Here is a 23,473-nt window from a genome sequence, read left to right on the forward strand (position 1 = left end):
GTGATAACGTATTACAAAGAGCCCTGGCAACAAGCTAAGACACAGCAGGGGAGCTGTAACAGAACTATTTTTGTAGTATTTAAAATTATACTAAATTAAAAAAAAATCCTGATGGGCTTCAAGCTGTAAATAGCATGGTGTAGTATAGCTGATCAGAGCACCAGATTATGATAATTTATTACCAGGAATGAAGAACACGTTAACAAATCATATTTATGTATGAAAAGCATTTTAGACCCTTTTTACGTAATTCCACATCCAAAGTCAGTTTTCAATGGATCCTAATCTAAAAATAGAGCACTATAAGATGTTAACTATATTAAAAAGAATAGTTCAAAGACTTCTGAGAAGCAGTAGCAACAATTCTATTTAAATTAAACACACACACACACACACACACACACACACACACACACACACACCCTCTGGTGCTACATTCTTCCAATTTACTGGGTCATTTCTATAAATTAGGCTTGGATTAGCCTATTATGTAACTTTTTCTTTTTCTCATTTTCTTTTATAACATCTTTATTGAGATATATTGTACATAATATGCCATATATATAATCCAATGTTTTCAAGTATAATTACAGGCATATGAAGTCATTATATTTTATTTTCCTTACCTTAAAAAGAAGCCTATAATCTTTAGCTTTTAGCCCTGTTACTCATCTCATCTACCAGTGCTAAATTGTCCTTATATAGATAGTAATCTCTTTTCTATTGTAGAGATACTGTTATTTTGTTGTATAGATTTCCCATTATGAATCTATTTTCTGTTGTATAGTTTCCTATTCTGAATTCCTATATTACTGAAATGATATAAGTGGTGGGTTTTAACTAGCTTCCTTTACTTAATATTTTCTTAGCTGATTTATTTTCAGGGGAACTTTTTTTGTGGTTTTGGAACCTGGGACCAAACCCAGAGTGACACACCCACAAAGCAGGCGCTTTGCCACTGAGGTACATCCCAGTCTCTTATTTAATATTTCAAGATAGCATATATTTGTTTTTATAACCTTATAATATTCCATTGGATGAATATACCATATTTTGTTTATCTATTTATTAGTTGATGGATATTAGAAATGTTGTATCTTTGGGGTATTATGAGAAATATTTTTATGAGCATCCATATACACATTTTTTGTGGACCTCAGTTTTTTGGGGGATCATTGTCTTTTTAAGTTCACAATTTTTATAAGAAATATTTTTCTTCTATTTAAAAGTTTTGTGGTTGAAAAATAAAAATATTCTATTATATCAATTTTCTACTAGGAGGATATATGTATATGTATATATATACACATATATATTTATACATATATTGAGGTACTGAGGATGGAACCTCTGAGCTACACCTTCAGCCTTTTCTTAATTTTTTATTTTAAAACAAGTTCTCACTGAGTTGCAAAGGGCCTCACTAAGTAGTAGCTGAAGCTGTCTGTGACTACAATCTTCCTGATTCAGCCTCCCAAAGGCTAGAATTACAAGCATGCACCACCATGTCCAGTGAGGAGACTATAATTAACAGACAAATACTTAAGCTATTGACTAGAGTTACAAGATATTTGTTTTTACTATTGCCCCCAAATATGCTTTTCCAGGATTTCCAGTGAAAAGATGAATTCCATTTAGCAAAATACTTCAATCTCTTCTGCTTATGGGATTCATCATTTACTCTAAAAGAATTCCAAAATAATTTTAAGACATGAAAAAACAGGGAGATTTTATTCAAACACAATTTTTGTCACTTAGATATCCTGATCTCTGAAAGTAAAATATTAGGGATCAAATTTCAGTATTGAGAAGCTCCACGTAAAACAGAAAAATGCTCATAGAATATTTTTTGGTGCCACCTAATGTTCATTTCAGTTTTTAAAAAAAATTTATTAGGACATTATAGTCATACATCTTAATGGGGGACAAAATGGTGGAGGCATACATACACACATCACCCAATTAGCCCTTACCCAACTCCTGCCTCATTTTCACTCTTCCCTCCTTCTCATGTTTGGCTAAGTGATTGAATTTGATATGTTTGTTAATGTAAGTCATATACATTAGAGAATTTCCCTTTTTTCCCCTCCCATCCTCCTCAGTTAGGTTGCCTTATTTGCTTATCTATAGTATCTCCTTCTTCAACTAGAGATCTTCCTATGATCCATTTTCTCCCTAGCTGCCGCATATTAGGGGGAGCATCGGATTTCTTATTTTTGTGACTCACTAATCTCAGTTAGCTTAATGTTCTCCAGTTCCATCCTTTTTCCTGTAAATGACATAATTGTTTTTTTCTTTATGGCTAGTAGAATTCCATGTGTATATCCCATAGTTTTGTAATCTCTTCATCTGTTGGTAGACATCTTGGCTGTTTCCATAGATTGGCAGTGGTGAATTGTGCAGTTATGAACATAGATATGCATGCCTTAGTTTTGTAGTTTGGTTTCCATTCTTCTGGGTAGATACCCAGAAGTGATATGGCCGGATCATATGATAAGCTCATTCTCATTCTTCTGAGAATCCTCCATACTGTTTTCCAAAGTGGTTGCACTAATTTGCAATTCTAAAAACAATGTATTAGATTCCCCACTTTTCCACATCCCTGCCAGCATTTGTTGTTGTTTATGCTTCAAGTGATTGCCATTCTAGTTGGAGTTAGGTGAAATCTCAGGGTACTTTTGATTTGTATCTCTCTGCCAATGATGTTGAGCATTTTTTTCATGCAATTATTGGCAATTTTAATTTCTTCTTTCATGAAACATCTAACCCCAAAGCCGGTAGAAGACAGAAAATTATTAAAATCAGAGCAGATATCAACAAAGTAGAGAATAAAAAATACAAAAATCAACAAAAACAAAAGCTGATTTCTTGAAAAAATGAACAAGATATATAAACCACTAGCCAACTTAACACAAAAAGTATCAACACAATTTACAAAGATAAGAGATGAAAAAGGAGATATTACCACTGACCATGTAGAAATCCAGAGGATTATCAGAAACTACTTTGAAAAACTAAGAAATTGACAACTTTCTAGATAAATGCAATCTTTCTAAACTGAGTCAAGAAGATATAGAAAATGTAAACAAACTGATAGCAATAAAAGAGATTGACATAAAATACAGAAAATTTAAACCAACCAATAGGATAAAAGAGATCAACATAAAAAGCCTACCATCAATGAAAAGCCTAGGATCAGATGACTTCCCAAGTAAATTTTATAAAACCTTTATAGAAGAGCAAATTCTGATACTCATCAATCTATTTTGTGAAATATAAAAGAATGGGACTCTCCCAAATACATTTTATGAAGCCAATATCAGATTAATACCAAAACCAAATAAAGACATCTGAAGAAAGGAAAACTACAGTCCTATATCTTTGATTAAATTGGATGCAAAACTGCTAAACAAAATACTAGCAACATGCATTCAAAACCACATCAAGAAAATCATACACCTAATGCTCATTTCAAATCACACTTAACTAAATGCTTTATTTCCCAAGACAGTTATACCATTCATGTGAGAATAGCCTTCAACATTAAAGATTTTTGGTAATAAATCTGCTACATGTTCAGGTTTAATTGAAGTAATTATAAATTCTTTGTTTAAATTCAAGGATGGAATTTGGCCCTTAGTGTATAATTAATATTTACTTAACATACTAGAAGTTATAATTAGGATCTTTGAGAGAGTGAGATGATCTGAAATGTGACCAATGACACTGACCAAAGCAGCAGAAAAAAATTTAAAGCAGAGCAGAAGAAAATTCAAACAAAGCTTGAAGCCAGGAGTAAAATTGTGTTCTAATGTGGGATGAGGAGAAAAGAGGTGTGTGTGAAATTTCTCTCTTACTATTATATTTCCTATTTTCAGGACTTGTATTTTTTTGTTATTTACTGAAAACAAGGCACTGGATGTTCTTTCTTCAGGGTTCAATGAAAATAGCATGTATAATTCTGTCTCCTAACATACTAAGAAATATTAATCTTGGAAATGTCCATCTTTTGAGCATTAGATATAACAGGATATTTTCCTTCCTTTAAAAAGGGCAAAGTTAATAAGTTTCAATTTTAAAGGAGCTTTTGTAAATTTGACATCCTAAAGAGAAAAAAACTTTTCTACCTTTATTTACTTAATTTTTCGATGATCATATATTATACAATAATGTATCTAATAATATATTAATAACATAATTAAATGTAATAAACAGCATATTATGTGTGTTTAAAATAAGCATGTAAATTTTCTATGCCTACTTATTACTATTTATGCTTTTATTTTTTGGTGGTGGTACTGGGGTTCCTGGAAGCCCTTCTACCTCCAGGCTACACTCCCAAACCTATTTTTATGCTTTTTATTTGGAAAGAGGGTCTCTTAAGCCAGTGCGGCTGGCTTCCAACCTACACCATCCTCCTGTCTCTGCCACCCAAGCATGGGGATTACAAGCATGCACCACCACGCCCGGCTATTTATGCTTTTAACTATGCATAGCTAAGTATACAGGAGGAACAAGGGAAAGTAATAAATATTTTCAGGTTTGTTTACACTGAAATCAGTACAAAGACTAATAGCTTCTGTGTCAAATATGTAACCTATTTTAGAAATAAATATTGGTTACTGTTGCTGCACAAATAATGTACACACACAGATTTAGATATATTTTAGTGAATATTATATTTATAATTTTATGAAATAGAGAAAGGTAAATTCATAAATTATTAAAGAAAATAGTGAATTTTTAAAACAAATTCAAGTCAGACCTGGTGAAGGAAGATTAAACTTTAGCTAATTCTTACTATATATTATGTAATACTTCTACTTTCTATTAGTTTAAATATTATGCATGTATATATTATATTTCATTTAATATTTTCTGCTATACTATTTTTTTCATTTAACATGTTTTAATGTTAACCAAACCTTTCAAGTAGAAGTAAAAATACAATGTGTTTTAGATGATTGGGGCACACTCTAAGTAAGATTTTAAAACATATTGAGTCCCTTAAAATGAGTAAATTTTAATGAGTAAGGTATAAAATATACTTAAAATTTTCCAAAAAATGAAATAGTAGCAATTATAGTAATATTTGAGATTATGTACTATTTTACTGAACTGTGATAAACACTATTTATAGATTGTCTTATTTTTTACTCTTAATAGTCTATGAAGTAGGTAGCATTAGTATTTGGAAATACTAACAAGAGACATAATAGAAAAGAGTTTATGCCAATCTTCAATATTATGCTTATGAATATAGTTAAGGATGCATTATTTCCTAAATATATAATGACAGTGCATAGAAATTACTAAGACAAAATTGTATCTTAAATCAGTTCAAAGTAAAATAGTTTATTCCTTTTTTATTACTAATATGTTCAATAGCTGATTGTACAATGTCTATACCTCTGTTGTCCACCATCCTTTAGAAACTGATATGTGGTAGAATATTTTCTTCTCAGGCAATTTGAGTTGATGATTCTAAAAATTACTGATAAAAGCATTCTACCAGTGTTGCAAAGTTTATATTAATGATGGAAATTCTTCCTGTAATGGTTAGAATGGCCCCCTCACCTTCATGGAAAACAAGGTAGCAATGTTGGAAGAGGGGCTTGGTTGCTAAGGAAAATTCCCTGGAACTGTGGCCTTGGTGAATTATAAAAGGTCCTCTCCTCTCCCTGTTTGTTCTCTCAGCTTCTGGCTTCCAAGATGTAAAGGCAGAGGCGAATGCTCTCTCCCTCTCTCTCTGCTACTTATCATCATGCAGTGAGCTCTGCAGACCCAGCCTGACATGGAATGAACCTCTAAGCCTTCCAAATCTGAGAGCAGATGTCTTTCTTCCTCAACACAGTGTGGTCAGTTGTTTGGGATTGCAGCAGTGAGAATGTTGACTGAGACACTCCCAGTGTTGGTATTAAATAGAAATAAAATTTTTGTTACTACTGTTAAATTATATGTTTAGCATTTAGGTGCTCTAATAAAACTTATATACTGATATTTACAATAAGTATTAGATCATTTAATTACCTAATCAATAATTACACTAAATATACTTTCTAAAAAGTAGAGTTTGTCACTATCTTCTTCAGGAAAAAAACACAAGAGAAAAAGAAACAGAAGAAAAAAGAAAGGAGAAAAAATCATATTACAAACAACAAAAGTTTGATTATCTTTCATTCTGAAACTTGTATTTTTTATATTAAAAATATAGAATCAGCCCAGCATGGTGGTATGCACCTGTACTCTCAGTACTTGGGAGGCTGAGACAGGAAGAATACAGGTCCTAGGCTGGCTTCCACAGTTTAGTGAAACCCTGTTTGAAAAGAAAAAAAAAATTGAAATAGGGCTAGGGGTGTAGCTTGGAGACAGAAAATCTTTGGGGTTTAATCTCCAGTCATACACACACACACAGACAAATACACACATATGTGTATATATATATATATTTGTATGTATATCACTACTATTTATTAGCTCTGGAGACACAGGGCCTTCATCTCTAAAATAGGAACTCGAACAACTATCTGTAGACTTTCTTGCAAGACTAAGCAAACGCTCCTTTGGAAATGAGGCTAAGAACATGTGTTCACTGTTTTTTCTCTCTTCATGGGGTGGGTTCATCTGCCAGTTTCCATTTGCTCACTTATTAAATAATACACAGTGTCTGCAGAAAAGACAAGGTGAAAGTCATGGTATTCTTCTTGCATTCTTTGATATAATATGACCTGAAGTTACATGAAATGGTGAAATGATGCAAGAAGCAAAGACTTGAAACTATATCAACCTTCTGAAGGACACATCCTCTTTTTCCACTTTTAAAAAATTAATTAATTTATTATTTTTGTGTGTGTAGTAGTAGAGGTTGAACACAGGGGCATTCTACCTTCATGGTATACTCCCAGCCCTATTTTTATTTTTATATTTAAAACAAGGTCTTGCTAGGTTGGTGAGAGTCTCACAACTTGCTAAGGCTCTCCCCAAACCTTTGATCCACCTATCTCAGCCTCCCAAGTGCTCGAATTATAGGCATGTGCTACTACCCCTGACTTCCACTTATAAAGAAGGAAAAATTGTGGGATTCACATGATTGATGAAATGAAACTATGATTTTTCCTTGATTAGATATATGTGACCTTTGGTAAGTTGCTTATCTATTTAGGCCTTGATTTCTTCATCTGTAAAACAGGCAGCTCCTACTTATACAGTGGTTTTAAGCGCTCTTTTACTCATTTATTTAACAGACACTTAGTGATCATCTTTCAAATACCAGATCCTCTATTAAGATTAGGGAAGTGTTTAACAAATAAGAAAGAAACAAAATTTATTTAAAAATATTTATTACAGTGCATTTAAATATAAAGTATGTAAGTAAATAAATCAGCATAGAACATAATTATGGAATATGGTAAATTCTGTGAAGGGAATAGGAAAAGGGGGAGATCTGTTCTAGATAGTGTTGGCAAATACTGGGATGATATGTAGTATTTATGATTTGGGGGAAGATTTCTCTAGACACAGGAAGTGGTTATTGTTGAGCACTGGTGGCTGGAAAAGGATACCAGGGTAAGAGAAAAAGAAATGTAGCCTTTTGGAATAGAAACATATAAAAAAATGTGCTTGTTTGGAGCACAGGATTGGTGTGACCTAGTGGTTCTTACGAACCTTCATTCATTCCTCTTTCAGGTGCAGTATTATTAAAGTTACATTTTTTTGTGCTCACTGCACATTGGGTGGGTATGAATTACAGGCATTTTAATTTCACAGGATGCTACAACTAGAGAAGCCACACTGAGGAATAGCGCCTGAGGATTTTCATCCAAGTGCGTCAGACTTGATTCAGAAACAAGACTCTAAATACTGAGGTTAGCGAGAGAAATGAATTAAAAGAGCTTTCACACAATGAATTAATTGAAAGAAAAGAGTATCTTACAAAAGGATGCAAGATACTGTGTTCGACAGGAGAATTCTTTTAAAACTGGCTATAATTCTTACTGAGTCTGTTGGCAATGTGATTTTACCATTTGTATCAAGATCTAATATATATTCACTTGAATTTGGGCTGGCTTTGTGATTTGATGAATAAACCGTTTCAGAAATGACTAGAACTGCTTTTGCAGTATGAGAGGCCACATAAGAAAGAGTAATTGGGTTAACATAGGAAACAGAAAGAAAGAAGTAGGAAGCCTACTAGGCTGGCGAAATTTCAGAAATCCCACTTGCTGCACAAGATGAGAGTGAGCCACTTTGGATCCTCACACTACAACTGAACTGTCAGGAGACAGCAGTTTTGTGAATGAATCCAGAAGAGAGTAAGAGGTGAGATTTCCAGTATATATTGACACAAAGAAATAGCAAATTGTTTGAGCCATCAAGTTTTGAGGTTTGTTACTTAGTAGATAATTAACATAGTAAAGAAGTACCTACACAAATGAGAAATACTGATTTTTTTGTAGTAGAGATTGAAATCTAGGATATTTTTCTTCTGAGATATACCACCATCCCTCTTTTATTTTTTATTTTGAAACAGGATCTCACTAAGTTGCTGAGGGATTCTCTCAGTTGCTGAGGCTGGCCTGGAACCTTAGATCCTCCTGTCTCAACCTCCCAAGTACTGAGATTAAAGTCATGCCCCACAATTTTACAGCAGGAATACTGATAACTGAAAATTTTGTCACCTGATAAAATCAGGTGATAACTTGATTTTTAAAAAAGTTCAAAAAGTTATACTTCTGTAGGGGTTGGTCATAGTTATTATTCAAATTCCATAAATAATCTGAAAGTCAAAATTGAAATACCTAGACACCTGAAGTTAGTGCTATAAACTAAAAATCATAAGTCTGAAAACTAATTTATTTCAAGACATATAAAAATATCCCCATAACTATTTTATAGAAATTAAAGTCAGACAAAATATTAAGAGTTTAGAAAAAATAACGCTTTATTATGAGTTATTGACATAGTACTTGGTATTGGCATGGTTCTAAATGGTTTCTATGGATTAATTTATGAAATATAATGAGATTTTATGAAGTATATCATATAATCTCTTTGAAGAAACTGATTAACCGAGAAGCTAACTGATGTGCTCAGGTTTGCCAGATAGTAGGAGTCAAACTTCTTATTATGAAGCCTAATGCCGGTCTGGCTATTACCCTCTAGGCTATTGGACTTTGACATCAATATTACCAGAAGCTCAGGATAAAAAAGAAGGTCAGCTGGTATCACTACTCTCATGACATTCCATAGGTCTGAACTTTTAGATACTCTCCTTAAGACTGGAGAATATGTAATGTGACATAACACTCTTATATTACATTACTTGAGATTTTTTAAAATGACACTGAATATTGCTTTGACAGGTTGACAGCAAAGTTCACTTTGCTGATAGATTATTTAAATATTTAAAATAACAGATTATAATGCCCCAAATTAGAATATGGAGAAGGAATGTTTTGATGTTTATAAAAGAAAACGGAAAAGTTAGCAAAATATGTAATTACAAAATAGGACTTTTTATTTTTTTATTTTTTTATGTTTTCCCAGGAAATAGCATCAAAAAGTCTACCAATACCATCCATTTTTTTTATTACTAGTAACCTTATTAGATTATCAGTAGGTCATTGTCAGAACCTCATGTTCTAAAAAATAAATTTGCCTATTTTTATCAACTCTTTTAATCTTAAATGATTACTATCTCTTTAGGAATGAAAATAATTTGATTCCATAAAGTTGTTCATATTTTTTCCAGAACAATGCCTTTTATATAAGGTTAAAGTGTGTCATGTACTGCATTTTTTTTTAAAAAAACTTTATTTATTATGACTAATATTGTGGTCAAATTTATATATGTAAATACTACAAATAATCAATTCATTGATTAATCCAGAATTAGTCCCCAGATGTTTTTAAGATATACCAATGTACTTTTATATTGCATTATAGTCTCACATAATAATGTAAATCACATTGACAATGACATACATGAACACAGCGCTTGGTGCCCCTGTTGTCTATTTTCCTCCCTCCCAATACAGAGTACTGGGATTGACATTGGTATATTCACATGTAGATACATAGTCTATGGTAGTATTTCCATTAATGGACATCTTAATTAACCTTTTTCTTATTGCCTACCCTTAGATCTCCTCCCTGGTTCCACTGAGATGTCTCCTCCATCATCTGGAGTCTCTATTCTATCCCAGTTATTCCCCATCCTGCCCATATTACAGAAAACATATAACATATACAGAAAACATATAACCTTTCACTTTTTGTGATTGGCTAATCACAACATAATGTTCTCCAAATCCTTCCATCTTCTTTAAAATGACATAATTTTTTTAATTTTTTTTGCTGAGTAGAATTCCATTGTTTGTATTTTTCATAATTTTGTAATCTATTCATCTGTTGGTGGACACGTGGGTTGGTTCAATAATTTGGCTATTGTGAATTTTGCTGCTATGAACATGGGTATGCATATATTACCATAGTTCTCTGATTTCAATCTCTTTGGGAATATACCCATACATAGTAGAATAAACAGATTATATGGTGAATCCATTTTCAGTTTTCTAAGTAATCTTCACACTGATCTTTATAGCAGATGAACTAATTTGTAATCACATTTAAATATATCAACAAAAATTAATCTAGTATAATTTCTTTGGTAGATAAAAGTATTGAAACTTCTTTCTGGGAACTTTTAAAAAATTTTTGTAATACTGGGGATGGAACCCAGGAGCATTTTACCTCTAAGCTACACCCAACCCTATTTTTTATTCTTTATTTTGAAACAGGATCTCCCTGAGTTGCAAAGGGCCTAAGTATCTGAGGCTGTCCACGAACTGTGATCCTATTCTGATACATGTATACATGGAATAAGGCTTAAGTAGGTTAAGTGTATCTGTATTCTTAAATATAATTTCCTTATAGTGGAAACATTAAAATTTTTTTCTTCTCACTTTCTCCAATAAGAATGGTGGATATTATGAAAAAAAAAAAAAGACAAGTGCTGGTGAAAATGTGTAAAAAAGGGAAGACTTGTGCATCTTTGGTGAAAAAGTGAAATAGTATGTCAATTTTGAAAAACAGTATGGAGGTTCTTCAAAAACTTAAAAGTAGAACCATCATATGACCCAGGGATATCAAACTACTGAGTATATGTATACAAAGTCAGTATGTTGAAGAAACATCTGCACACCCATGTTTATTGAAACACTATTCAGAATAACCAAGAAATGGAAACAACCTAACAGTCAATAAACTGATGGATGGGTTAAGATAATATGAACATTTCATAAAGTTAAACACATATTTTCAGTGTTCTTTCATAATACAATTTACCAGCCATTTATATCTACCCATTTCTCCATAAATCTAACCATCTTTGATTTAACCTAATCAGTGATATTTTATTGTCTACAACTTTTTATTTTCCTAGTATTAGTTTCTGATCTGGAGGATTGTAATTTTACTAAGGAAGGCATTAAGATATTAATAAAAGATGAAAATATTCATCTGTCCATTTAATATATTATAACCTTCTTGATATTTTTGTGCTAAAAAAAGAAGAGAAGCAAATATAAATCAATGAAAAACAAAAGTGGCTTTGACAAAATCATCCAAACAATTTTTAAATATATTTGTTTAACTCATAGTAACTGTACATATACATGGGATACATTTTTGTGTCTTGATATGTATTTATATATTTGATATGTAATATATTTGTATATTTACTTTATAGTGATCTAATCAGGGAGCTCAGAATATTCACCTCATTAAATTTCTATCATCTTTTTGTGAAAACATTTAAAATCTTCTTGCTATTTGAAATTTGTAGTATATTATTATTATCATAATTATCACTTTATGATATAATAGTAACCCTTTGACCAACCTTTCCTTGTCCCTCACTTCTCTCCCTAGTGTTTGGTAATCACTGTCCTACTCTTGACTTCTCAATAGAAATTTGATGTTCATTGAGTGTATGTTTACTACTTTATTAAAAATTTAAGAAGAATTTCTTAAACACATAATGAGTAACTGTTATGCCAGACACTAGGATTAACAGAAGAGAAACACTCAACTATTAAAATATGACCAGATTACCATGATAAAAGAGTGGTAGCTTTCTTTGTATATTGATACTTATGTATACAATTTACTATAGTAGGGGAAAATCAGTCTCATATATAGGCAATAAATATCACTGAAGTCTTAATTACTTAAGATACTTTCTTCCTGTATGATGATGCCCCAATTTTAGGATAAAAACCTTCGAATTCATTTTCACATGCCCTTTGCTTTTTGATAGGACAGCTATCACAAGCTATATATTAGGGTTGGAATTTTAAAAAAAGGAATCTTGTATGTTTTTTTTTTTTTTCAGTACTGGTAATGAGCCTAGGGGCATTCTACCTCCAACTACATCCACAGCCCTATTTTTTATTCTTTATTTTGAAATAGGACCTCACTGAGTTGCAAAGGGCCTCACTAAGTAGCTGAGGCTGCCTGCAAACCGCAATCCTCCTGCTTCAGTTTCCCAAGTGCTGGGATTACAAGCATGTGCTACCACACCTGGCTTTGTATGAGGCTTTGCTCAAAAGCTAATAATTATCAACTAAAGCCAAAGAAGATATTAAAGGATATATAATGTTAAATTTTAATGTCTCTGCTTAGGATAGATTTTTTTTCTGATATATAAATATATGATAGTTTCACCTAAAAAAATAGAAAAAAAATTCTCTGGTAAGAAAGAAAGTAAAAAGAAATATTGAAATGTTATCTTTAAGTATCAAAAGCTTGGTATCAGACAAATGAAACTGTTATGTGAGATTATCATTTTTAATTTTGGATAAATTGCTATAATACTAGATGTCAACCACTAAGCCAAGTATGGGAGGGAGAGATGGGGAGAGAATGGGGTGGGGATCGGGTGGGGGCTGACTGGGCGATGTGTGCATGTATGTCTACAAAAGTTTGTATCCCACTATGATGTATGAATACAGTGCACCAATAAAAAAAATAAAAAATAAAAAAAATAAATAAATAAAAAATAAAAATAAAAATAAAGAAATTGTCTAGTAAGTTATTGCCATACAATTAGTTTTAGTACATTTAATATGAGAAACATAAACTAATTTTTTTACGATCTATAACTTCAGATAGAACAAACAGAATTTTAGAGATACAACTCTCAGAATTATATAATCTCACTAAACAGATAATTATTTCTTCATGTAATTTTCATTAAGATCAGAAAGTTTTACTTTGAAAATATGTAGCTATTTTTTTAAATAGATACAGGAAATTATAAGAACTGCCATTTCAATATTTTTAATGAAGTTGACACATGTGCTAAAATATCAGGTAATTTTTACATAATATTTTGTTTTTAGCTCTTTACAATCTATGTAGATGTGAATTCTGATTATGTTACATAAAGTAGAATAGCTAGATAGTGAGATATTGGGAATTTTAATTTAAGTTTTCTGGAGAATTTCCATACTGCTTTCTAAAATGGCTGTACTGATTTACACTCAGTTAATTTTCTTCCACATCACATCATAGTCAAAGTTTTCTCTTCTTTCATTTTATTTTGCCTTTTAATAATAGCCATTTTAACCGCAGTAAGATTACATTTTGTTGCACTGATTTGCATTTCGTGTGTGTGTGTGTGTGTGTGTGTGTGTGTGTGTGTGTACACCCAGGGGCATTCTACCTCTGAGCTAAAACCCCACCTTTTTTTTTTTAAACAGGGTTTTACTAGGTTTCTGAGAATCTTCCTAAATTCCTGAGTCTGTCCTTTAGCCTGTGATCCTCCTGTCTCAGCCCCCCAGGTATTAGGGATTACAAGCATATGTCATCACAACCAGCTGGGCTTTATTTTTCTTAAATGTTTACTAGATCATTTACCCATTTTTAATTTCTTTGGGAGATTTTCTTTACCTTAAAATTTTTTGAATTTCTTATATATTCTAAACACTTGTGTTAGGTGAGAGTGTCCAAATGTTTTCTCATTCTACAGAGTGTCTCATCTGTTGATTGATTCCTGTTCTCCATTTAAGGCTCTGGGATACTAGCAAAAATATTACTCTGTTTTTGCTTTTGCTACCTGTGTTTTTGAGATTTTGTACAAAATTTCTTGTCTATTTCAATATATTAAAGCTTTTAGGCTATGTTTTCTTATAGTAGTTTCATGTGTCACCTTTTTCATTTATGACTTTAATACAGTTTGAGCTAATTTTTTTTTATATGGTGAGAGATACAATTCAAGTTTCAGTCTTGTTATTTGATATGGAATTTACCCAGCACATTTATTGAAGAGGTTGTTCTGTTTCCAATGTATATTGTTGTCACATTTGTCAAGAATCAGTTTTAGACAAGTGGGTTTATTTCTGGAGTCTGTATTTTGTTCCTTTGGCCTATGTGTCTGTGTTTATGCCAGAATCATGCTGTTTGGATTACCATAGCACAGTAGTGTGTCTGGAAATCAGGTATTAGGAAGCCTCCAGCTTTGTTCCTTTTGTTCACAACTACTTTAGCTATTCAGCATCTTTTTGGCTTCCATATCAATTATGACATTTTTCTAGTTTTGTGAAGAATTTTATTAATATTTTGATGAGCATGGTGTCATGTTCATAAATTGCCTTGAATAGTGTGGAAATCTTTATAATACTGATTATTTCAATCCATAAATATGGGAACTCTTTCTACTGTGTGTGTGTGTGTGTGTGTGTGTGCGTGTGTGTGTGTGCGTGTGTGTGTGCGTGTGTGTGCGCGTGCGCGTGTGTGCGTGTGTGCGTGTGCATGTGTGCGTGTGCGTGTGTGCGTGTGTGTGTGCGTGTGCGTGTGTGTGCGTGTGCGTGTGTGTGTGTGTGTGTGTGTGTTTGCATGTGTTCTTGCATTTCTTTCATCAGCGTTTTGTAATTTTCATTGTAGAGGTCTTCTACCTCCTTACTTAAATTTATTTCCAGGTGTTCTATTTCTTTTGTATATATTGTGAATAAAATTGCTTTCATAATTTTTTCTCAGCAAATTTGTTATAGGTATCTAAGCATGCTACTAATTTTTTTATGTTGATGTTGAATCCTGCGACTTTACTGAATTTATCACTTCTAATATTCTTTTGGTGGAGTTTTGAGCTTTTCCTATACTGAATCATATCTGCAAACAGGAATGATTTTACTTCTTACCTTCCTATTTGTGTAAAAGGTATTTATTTTTAGAAAATATTTCTAGTATTCAGGTTTATAAACTACAGATGGAGTTATACTAGCCATTCAAATTATCATTATTGTTATTAGTAGTAGTAGTAGTGAAAGTAGTAGTATGGGATTTGTGGGGAGCCCTTAAGATCTTCCCCTTATCTTTACTAAAAGAGTACTTCTGACTGTCCTTGGCCCAGAGTCAACCGGTGTGTTGTCATGAAATTAAGATTCTCTCAGAAGATTTATGCTATTGTTCTGTCTGTGAGATAAGATTAGGGTGTATTATACCAGGGTATTCTTTGGCTGGCCCACAAGATTATGTACTTTGTACCTGCCTTGCTTGCATTCTTGTGTAACCTGAGCTAGAGACAGTATAAATACCACAATAGAATAAACCCAGGGGCGAGCTAGTAGTGACTAGAGGCCCTCCCATGCTGGAATTTTTCAATCCTCACTCCTCTCTTCGGAACCTGTACTTTTGCCGACTGGCTCCAGTAGGGATTGAATCCAGGGTCTTTCTACCTGTGAGCTACACCCTAGTCTTTTTTTAGGGGGGGTGTACTAGGGATGGAACCCAGGGAGGGGTATTCTAACCAGCCCTGTTTTTATTCTTTTTTATTTTTTTGTGGTACTGGGGGTGGAACCCGGGGGCTTCTCTACCTCAGGCTATACTCCCAGACCTATTTTATATTTTATTTGGAAACAGGGTCTCACTAAGTTGCTGAGAGCCCCACTAAGTAGCTGAGGCTGGCTTCAAACCTATGTGATCCTCCTGTCTCAGCCTCCCAAGAGCTGGGATTACAAGCGTGCGCCACCACATCCAGATTTATTCTTTATTTTGAAAGAAGGTTTCACTAAGTTTTGTAGAACCTCACTAAGTGAATGAGGTTGTTTGCAAACTATGATCCTACTGTCTCAGCCTCCCAAATGCTGGGATTATAATGGTGTGCCACCATGCCTAAAGTTGCTGAGGGTCATGATAAATTATTGAAGCTGTTATCAGACCTGTGGTCCTTCTGTCTCAGCCTCCTAAGTAACTGAGATCACACTGTTTGCCATCATGCCACAAAAAGTGATTCTTATAAAATTATTTAAACATCAGTAAATAATAAGTGAAATATTTTTCTCCAGATAATATTAAAATAATGCATAATAATAAATAAAATGGTGTAATCATGAAAAGTTGCACCTCTTACATAGATAACTTAGAAAATATAGAGGCCATATAAAATGTTGTGTGGATATATTTGTGCATTCTAGAATACTAATCACTCAGATGAATAAGCTGGGTGATAGGATTTCAAGTGGTTTACTTTTTTCCCTATGATTATATAAATTAATTAGTTTGTTTTTACCTTAGTAGTAAAAAATTTATAATTTTTAAATAGAATGAAATGAAAGGAAGAAAGAAAGGAGGTGGTGAGAAAGCAAACAGACAGGCCAGTAAAACTATTCACAGAAAATTGTTGTCCCTATATTATTTTTTTTCTTTGTCAAAGTCAGAGTGAGGGGACAGAAGATGTTCTGAAATTTGTCACATGCATATTCAATTTTATAAAAACATTTGCCAAAAAACCATTTGAACCTGTTGATCTTCAAAGTATTTTAAGTTCCATTTTCTTTTTTTTGAACTTACTTTTTACACATCTGTATCATATATCCCCTTAAACTCTAAGAGAAAACTTTAACTTCAGAAATTGATTTTCTTTGGGTTTCTCGAGAGACCGAATAGAAATTTGTGAAGGACTGCCATAACCTTTTTACTTTCGGTAAATGGAACCTATCAAAGTTAGTGCTTCTTATTTTCTAAACCCTACTAGGCATTTTAAGAACTGGAGGCTCTGATGGTATTTGTCTGGAGTGATTTCCTGTTTACTCTGGCACAGTAATATCTGAGCAAGTCAGACTGCAGTGGCAGAACCGCACAGGCTGTGTGATCTAACAGCTTCTTCCATGTTCTCATATTCTTGCCAGCAGCAAAGCTAATGCCATGTTTACAACTCAGCATTTGAGCTGTGACACAGTGTGCAAAATACGGCACCAGATTGGCCATCTGAGTTTTGTTATGTGAATGTGATGATCTTTTTTTACTGCTATTGAATCATATTGAGTATGGAAGAACTTGGTGTTTTGTCCACCCAAATTATTTTTATTTTCCCAGAAGATTTTACTGTCCTTTAAAAATATAATATATGGTAGATGGTTGGTCATAAGTGATGAAGGAACTAATTTTATCTAATATAAACTAAAGTAATTCAGAACAAAATTATGATGTTACCCATGAAAATGTAGTAGTAGGGCCTTAAGAAAAAAAATTCACAATTATGCATCACTTAATAATGTGAACAAATCCTGAGAAATGCATTATTAGATGATTTTTTTCATTGTACAAACATTATGGAGTGTTCTTATATAAACTAAAAAAAACTATATCATCAGGTGAAATATTTTTATGAGACCACCATTGTATACATGATCCATTATTAACCAAAACATTGTTATTTTATGTTATAAAAATGTGAGTTTGTAAATTCTTAAGCAAAAATATATATGATTGTGTGTGTAGGTGAAAGCTATATAGATATAAATTAATATTTCCTACTACATCATTGAGTTTGCAATAAGGCAAACTCAATGATCATTTATTAGCCATGAATTTAGAGAAGCCCCTGGTTTCATTACAAAACTTTAAAATGCTTCTGTTCCCACTATTAAAAATAACTAAAATTTTATGACTAATTTTTGTAACATGTGCTCAGGAAGATATACCACAAAGGGCACAAGATCTCACTTTTATCAGAAATTCTCTCTTTACAGTAAATCAGATGAATATGTCCCTTTGTGAGTGTAGGTTTCAGTAGAGAGAAAATAAAGAGAGACCATGAGAAGCCGGAGTGCCTGTTAAGAAGTGAGAGACTGCACAAATGATATAAGGGGAGGGGGTTGACAAGAAATATTTGAAAAGAAATGAAAGAAGAAGAGTTTCTAAATAGAAAACATGCCTTTATTTTAGATAGTTTCCATAGAAATAGACACTGAGACAAATATTCAAGGACAAAAAGTTAATTTGGTAGCCAGCCATTTGAAAGGCACTGAAAGAAAAGTGGGATGTGGGAAAGGAGAGAAGAAATCTAAGAAAGCAGAGCCTGAGACTAAAGTTTGCTTGTAGGTAGTTTATCTGAGAAGTGACTATAGATTAACAGGAGTGAAGGACGTTGAGAGTGAAAAGAGAAGGAGGAAAGGAAAAAAAAAAAAACACAGAAAAATTGATTACTAAGTTGACCACAGGATCGATACCCAGTACCTTCTGAGGAGCCTTTTGAAACACATCTCAGAATTATGCATTTATCTGTCTTGAAGAACAAAGGGGAAAACATTGATTCATTAATCTAACATGCAACATAGTGGAGCAGGAAAGTAATACAGAGAGTCAAATGGACCTTTGTTTATAACTTGGTATTGCCGACTGACTTGTTAGATGGAACAGTTAGCAGACTGTCCTGATAGTTTCATCTCACAGTTGTAAAATAAGAATAAAAAATGTCCTAACTTTTCTGGTAAAACCCTTTTATATTACCTCTGAGTTTTCTGACAATTGCAGATTATTGCACAAATATATTTCAAATTATTTTTGCTTTAATATACTAAAGAAAAATATTTTTCTTTTTTTTTTGCTCTAATGTATTAAAGAGAAAATTTGTTTACTTTGAGACTCAGACTTAAATGAGACAAAAACCTTAATTTAATTATTAAATAGTGGTATTGTCTTTATTCCCAGTTTATCTTGTATTGTTATGATGAAATTAGAAATGTGAAATAAAGCATTTTAAAATGACATCAAGCTGGGTGTGGTGGCGCACGCTTGTAATCCCCGCACTTGGGAGGCAGAGACAGGAGGATCACACAGGTTCCAAGCCAGCCGTGCGCGCTGGCTTAGGAGACCCTGTTTCCAAAGAAATATGTAAAAATAGGTCTGGGAGTGTAGCCCGGAGTTAGAAGTGCTTCCAGGAACCCCAGTACCACCAAAAAAAAATGACATCAAGTAATTATATTTAACTAATTTATAATAGTAGGAGTAAATTTATAAACCTTTCCATATTTTCTCCATGCACATAGATTGGTAAATATAAACACAGTATTTTATTAATTATTTAAATATAATTTGTAAGCTAACTTTGGAAAGAACCAAATATCTATTATACAGAAATTAATTCATATATTTTAATTATTTTACAAATAAGACATAGCTCAGAGGGCAAATAATTTTAAGGTGGACTCTACACTATACTCTTCACGAATCTCTAAGCCTGCTTTTAAGGTGAGTGAACTCATTTTACATTTCTATGTACTCTACAGGACCTGTATATCACAATGAATGGCTTTTTGAGTGTGTTTATGAATGAGTTTGTGAAATAATTTCCTCCATGCCTTTATTTTCACCACTTCTAGAAAAATTGAACATAGGTCTGTGCCCAACTGCCATATATGTACAGCCATGATAAGTATCTAACAGGTCAGAAGTCAGCTTTAACCTTTAAACAAAATTGGTATAGAATCACCAAACTATAGTGAACCAAACTTAATCATTAAATCTCTTTAACTTACTTTCTTTCTCTTTTTTAATATGCCTATTTTTAGTTATGTGGACTACACGTATTCATTTTGTCAGAACTTAGTGGCAAAACGAAAATTCAAATCTGTACTGCCTGTTATGGTAATTATTACATTTTTTCTCAACATCTACTAGGAAGGAAAAGTCCACTCCCAAAGGGCACATCACCTCACTCCACTGTTTCATTCATTGGGGGAGATCTTGTGGTATCACAAAGACCTTTGCCCCAGGGCAAAGCAGCTGTTCTGGATGCTTGCCAACTGAGGTGATGGCCTAATAAAATCTGTCAAGAGAGAACACACACTACATTCTCATATTTATATTATGGCTGCTTTCCCCTCACCATTTTGCATACCCCTTGAGACATTGTCTGACATAGAGGGCCAAGAAGGGTGACATACGTGTGACCATATGGCACTGCCCTCCTGGGGTAATATACATGGAAGCATATGGTGCTGCCCTCTTACTCATAGGCAAACACAGGAAGGACTTTGTTGTACTTACATTGTTTATTTTCCATGTGATTTTCAATTGTTCCTGAAAGTTGATAATTTTCATTGACTTTCTTCCAAAATTCTCTCAACATATAAATAAGTATTCCAGCTATATTAAATTCAGTAGTTATATGTTTCTTTAGAAACACATACATACATATACATATATAATACATAATGTTTTATATAAAGATCTTGTAGATATAAAAATATCTATAGCCTAAAGAAATATCTATCTTTAAAGAAGCAAATGGTTAAAGCAAAATATGTGTGCATATCAAAACACACATCTCTAAGAAAAGAATTACCATTTAAATTTTTTTGTATTTTAAGGGTTTCATTGTACATTAAAAATAAAATAATATTCTTTATTTTTTTGTACTGAGAATTAAACCCAATAATGTTCTACCTCTGGGTTACATCCTCAGCCCTTTTATTTTTTATGTTAAAACAGGGTCCTGATAAATTGCTGAAGCTGTTCTCAAACCTGTGATCCTCCTAATTCAGTCTCCCAAATACTGGGATTATAGGCATATGCTACCATGACTGGCTTAACAGAATTTTTAATTTGTCACTTTTTTACATTTTTACATTCAGTCTTTCCATTCTCTCTGGGTAACTTGTTCCTACTGTATTATTCTTATTTCAATTTAGAAAAAAATCCCCCCAAGAAGACTATAAACTAAGCATAGATGAATATTCTAGGGCCTTCAATTAAACTTGGTTCTTCTTCTTCAATGTACTTATATTTGAACACTTATCACAATTTAACAACATACAAACATCCTGGAGCAGAGACCATATCTATCTTTTCATCATGCTTTCTTCTATCACTAACATAGGTTCAAGCAAGAGGTTGGTGACTAATAATAATTGAATGAATTAATAAAGGAATACATCAATATGAGTAAAGGATTATGAAGACCTGGGAAACCAACCTTTATAGACAAATATAAAGACAAATTTTTTTCAGCAGAAAAATGTGTGTTTAGTAATCAAATGGTCATGACTATTAAATAGCAAAGCAGAATCAAGAAGAAACTCAAGGTTTCTAGCTTATGATATAAAGAAATAAATTATGGGAGAATGAGGAGGTATTGTTCTCTGCAAAATTCATGTTGAACTGAAACCTTAGTTTGATGCTATTTAAAGATGAGTCTTTAGGAGATAAGTCATAAGGGATATTCCCTTATGAATAGGATCAGTGACCTTATAAAATGAGTGGAGGGAGCAAGCTAGGTCCTTTGTGCCCTTATTTATTGATGCACTATAGTTCACATATGGATCATGTTTTCAATGGCATTTATTCACACACTACTTGGTGCCCCTCCCATACCAAATGTTCAGGCTAACAATGTTATATGTTATAGTCACATGTAGTTTTACATTAATGAACCTCAGTCTTCTTCCTCATCTACTTTTCTGTCCTAGCTATGTTGAGGTTTTTCCTCCATTGTCTGGAGTCCCTCTGGTATCCCTAATACTCCCTACCTTGAGCATATTAGAGAAAAAATATGTCGCTTCTCTTTTTGTGCATGGCTAATCTCACTTAATGTAAGGTTCTCCAGGTCTTTCCATTTTCTTAAAAATGACATGATTTTGTTCTTTATTGCTGAATAGAATTTCATTGTGTGTATTTCCCATAAATTTGTAATTCATTCATCTGTCAATGGAGAACTAGGTTGGTTCCACATTTTGGTTATTGTGAATTGTGCTGCTATGAACATTGGTATGCATATATTACTATAGTTCTCTGGTTCAAACCCTTTGGAAAGATACCCAGGAGTGGTATAGCTGGATCATAAGGTGAACCCATTCCCAGTTTTCAAAGGAATCTCCACACAGATCTCCATTAGCAGCTGAACTAGCTTGCATTCCTACCAAAAGTGTAAAAGAGTTCCTATTTTCCCACAACCTCACCAACTTTTTTGTTATTTGACTTCCTTACACTTGCCATTCTGGGGTTAGATGGAATCTCAGTGTATTTTTGACTTGCATCTCTCTTATTGATAATGATGTTGAACTTTTTTTTTATAAATCTATTGGCCATTTGCATCTCTTCTTTTGTGAAGTATCTGTTCAATTCACTTGCCCATTTCCTGATTGGGCTATTTGTTTTGCTAGTCTAAAGCCTTTTAAACTCTTTGTATATTATGGATATTATGCCTCTATTAGAGGGGTAGCTGGTAAAAATCTTTACCCATTCTTTAGGCTTTTTCTTTAGATTCTTGATGGTTTCCCTTGATGAGCAGAAACTTTTTAGTTTGATGCCATTCCACTTGCTAATTCTTTTAATTTCCCGTGCTTTGAAGGTCTGTTGAGGAAGTTACTACCTGTGCCTATATGTTGGAATGTTGAACCTATCCCTCCTCTAATAGCTTCACAGTCTATGGTCTGATTTCCAGGTCTTTGACCCATCTTGAGTTGATTCTTGTGAATGGTGAGAGCTAAGGATTTAGTTCCATTTTTCTACAAATGGATAGCCAGTCCTCCAAGCACCATTTGTTGAAAAGGATGTCTTTTGTCCAGCAAATTAATTTGGGCCTTTTGTCAAAGATCAATTGACTATAAGTGTGTGGATTTGTTTCTGCATCTTCTATTCTGTTACATTGATCTGTATGCCTGTTTTTGTGCCAACACCATGCTGTTTTAACTATTATAGCTCTGTAGTATAGTTTGAGTCAGAAATTGTGATACTTTCTGCATGGTTATTATTGCTAAGAATTACTTTGGCTATTCTGGGTCTTTTGTTTCTTCATATGAAATTCATGACTAATTTTTTTAGGTCTATGAGGAATGTCTTTGGTGTAGCTATAGGAATTGCATTGAATCTGTAGACCACTTTTGGCAGAATGGCCATTTTGATAATATTTATTCTGCCTATCCATGAGCAAGGGAGATCTTTCCATCTTCCAAGGTCTTCTTCAATGTTTTTCTTTAATGTTTTATAGTTTTCATTGTAGAGGTCTTTTACATCTTTTGTTAGCTTTATCCATAGGTATTTTATTGGGTTTTGCTCTTATTGTGAATGGAATTGTTTTCTTTATTTCTTTCTTTATGGATTCATACTTGGCATAAAGAAATGCAACTAACTTCTTTAGGTTGATACTTTGTATCCTGCCACTTTGCTGAATTGGTTAATCAGCTTCAGT

Source organism: Muscardinus avellanarius (assembly GCF_963383645.1).
Source record: "Muscardinus avellanarius genome assembly, chromosome: 9".
Classification (NCBI taxonomy): domain Eukaryota; kingdom Metazoa; phylum Chordata; class Mammalia; order Rodentia; family Gliridae; genus Muscardinus; species Muscardinus avellanarius.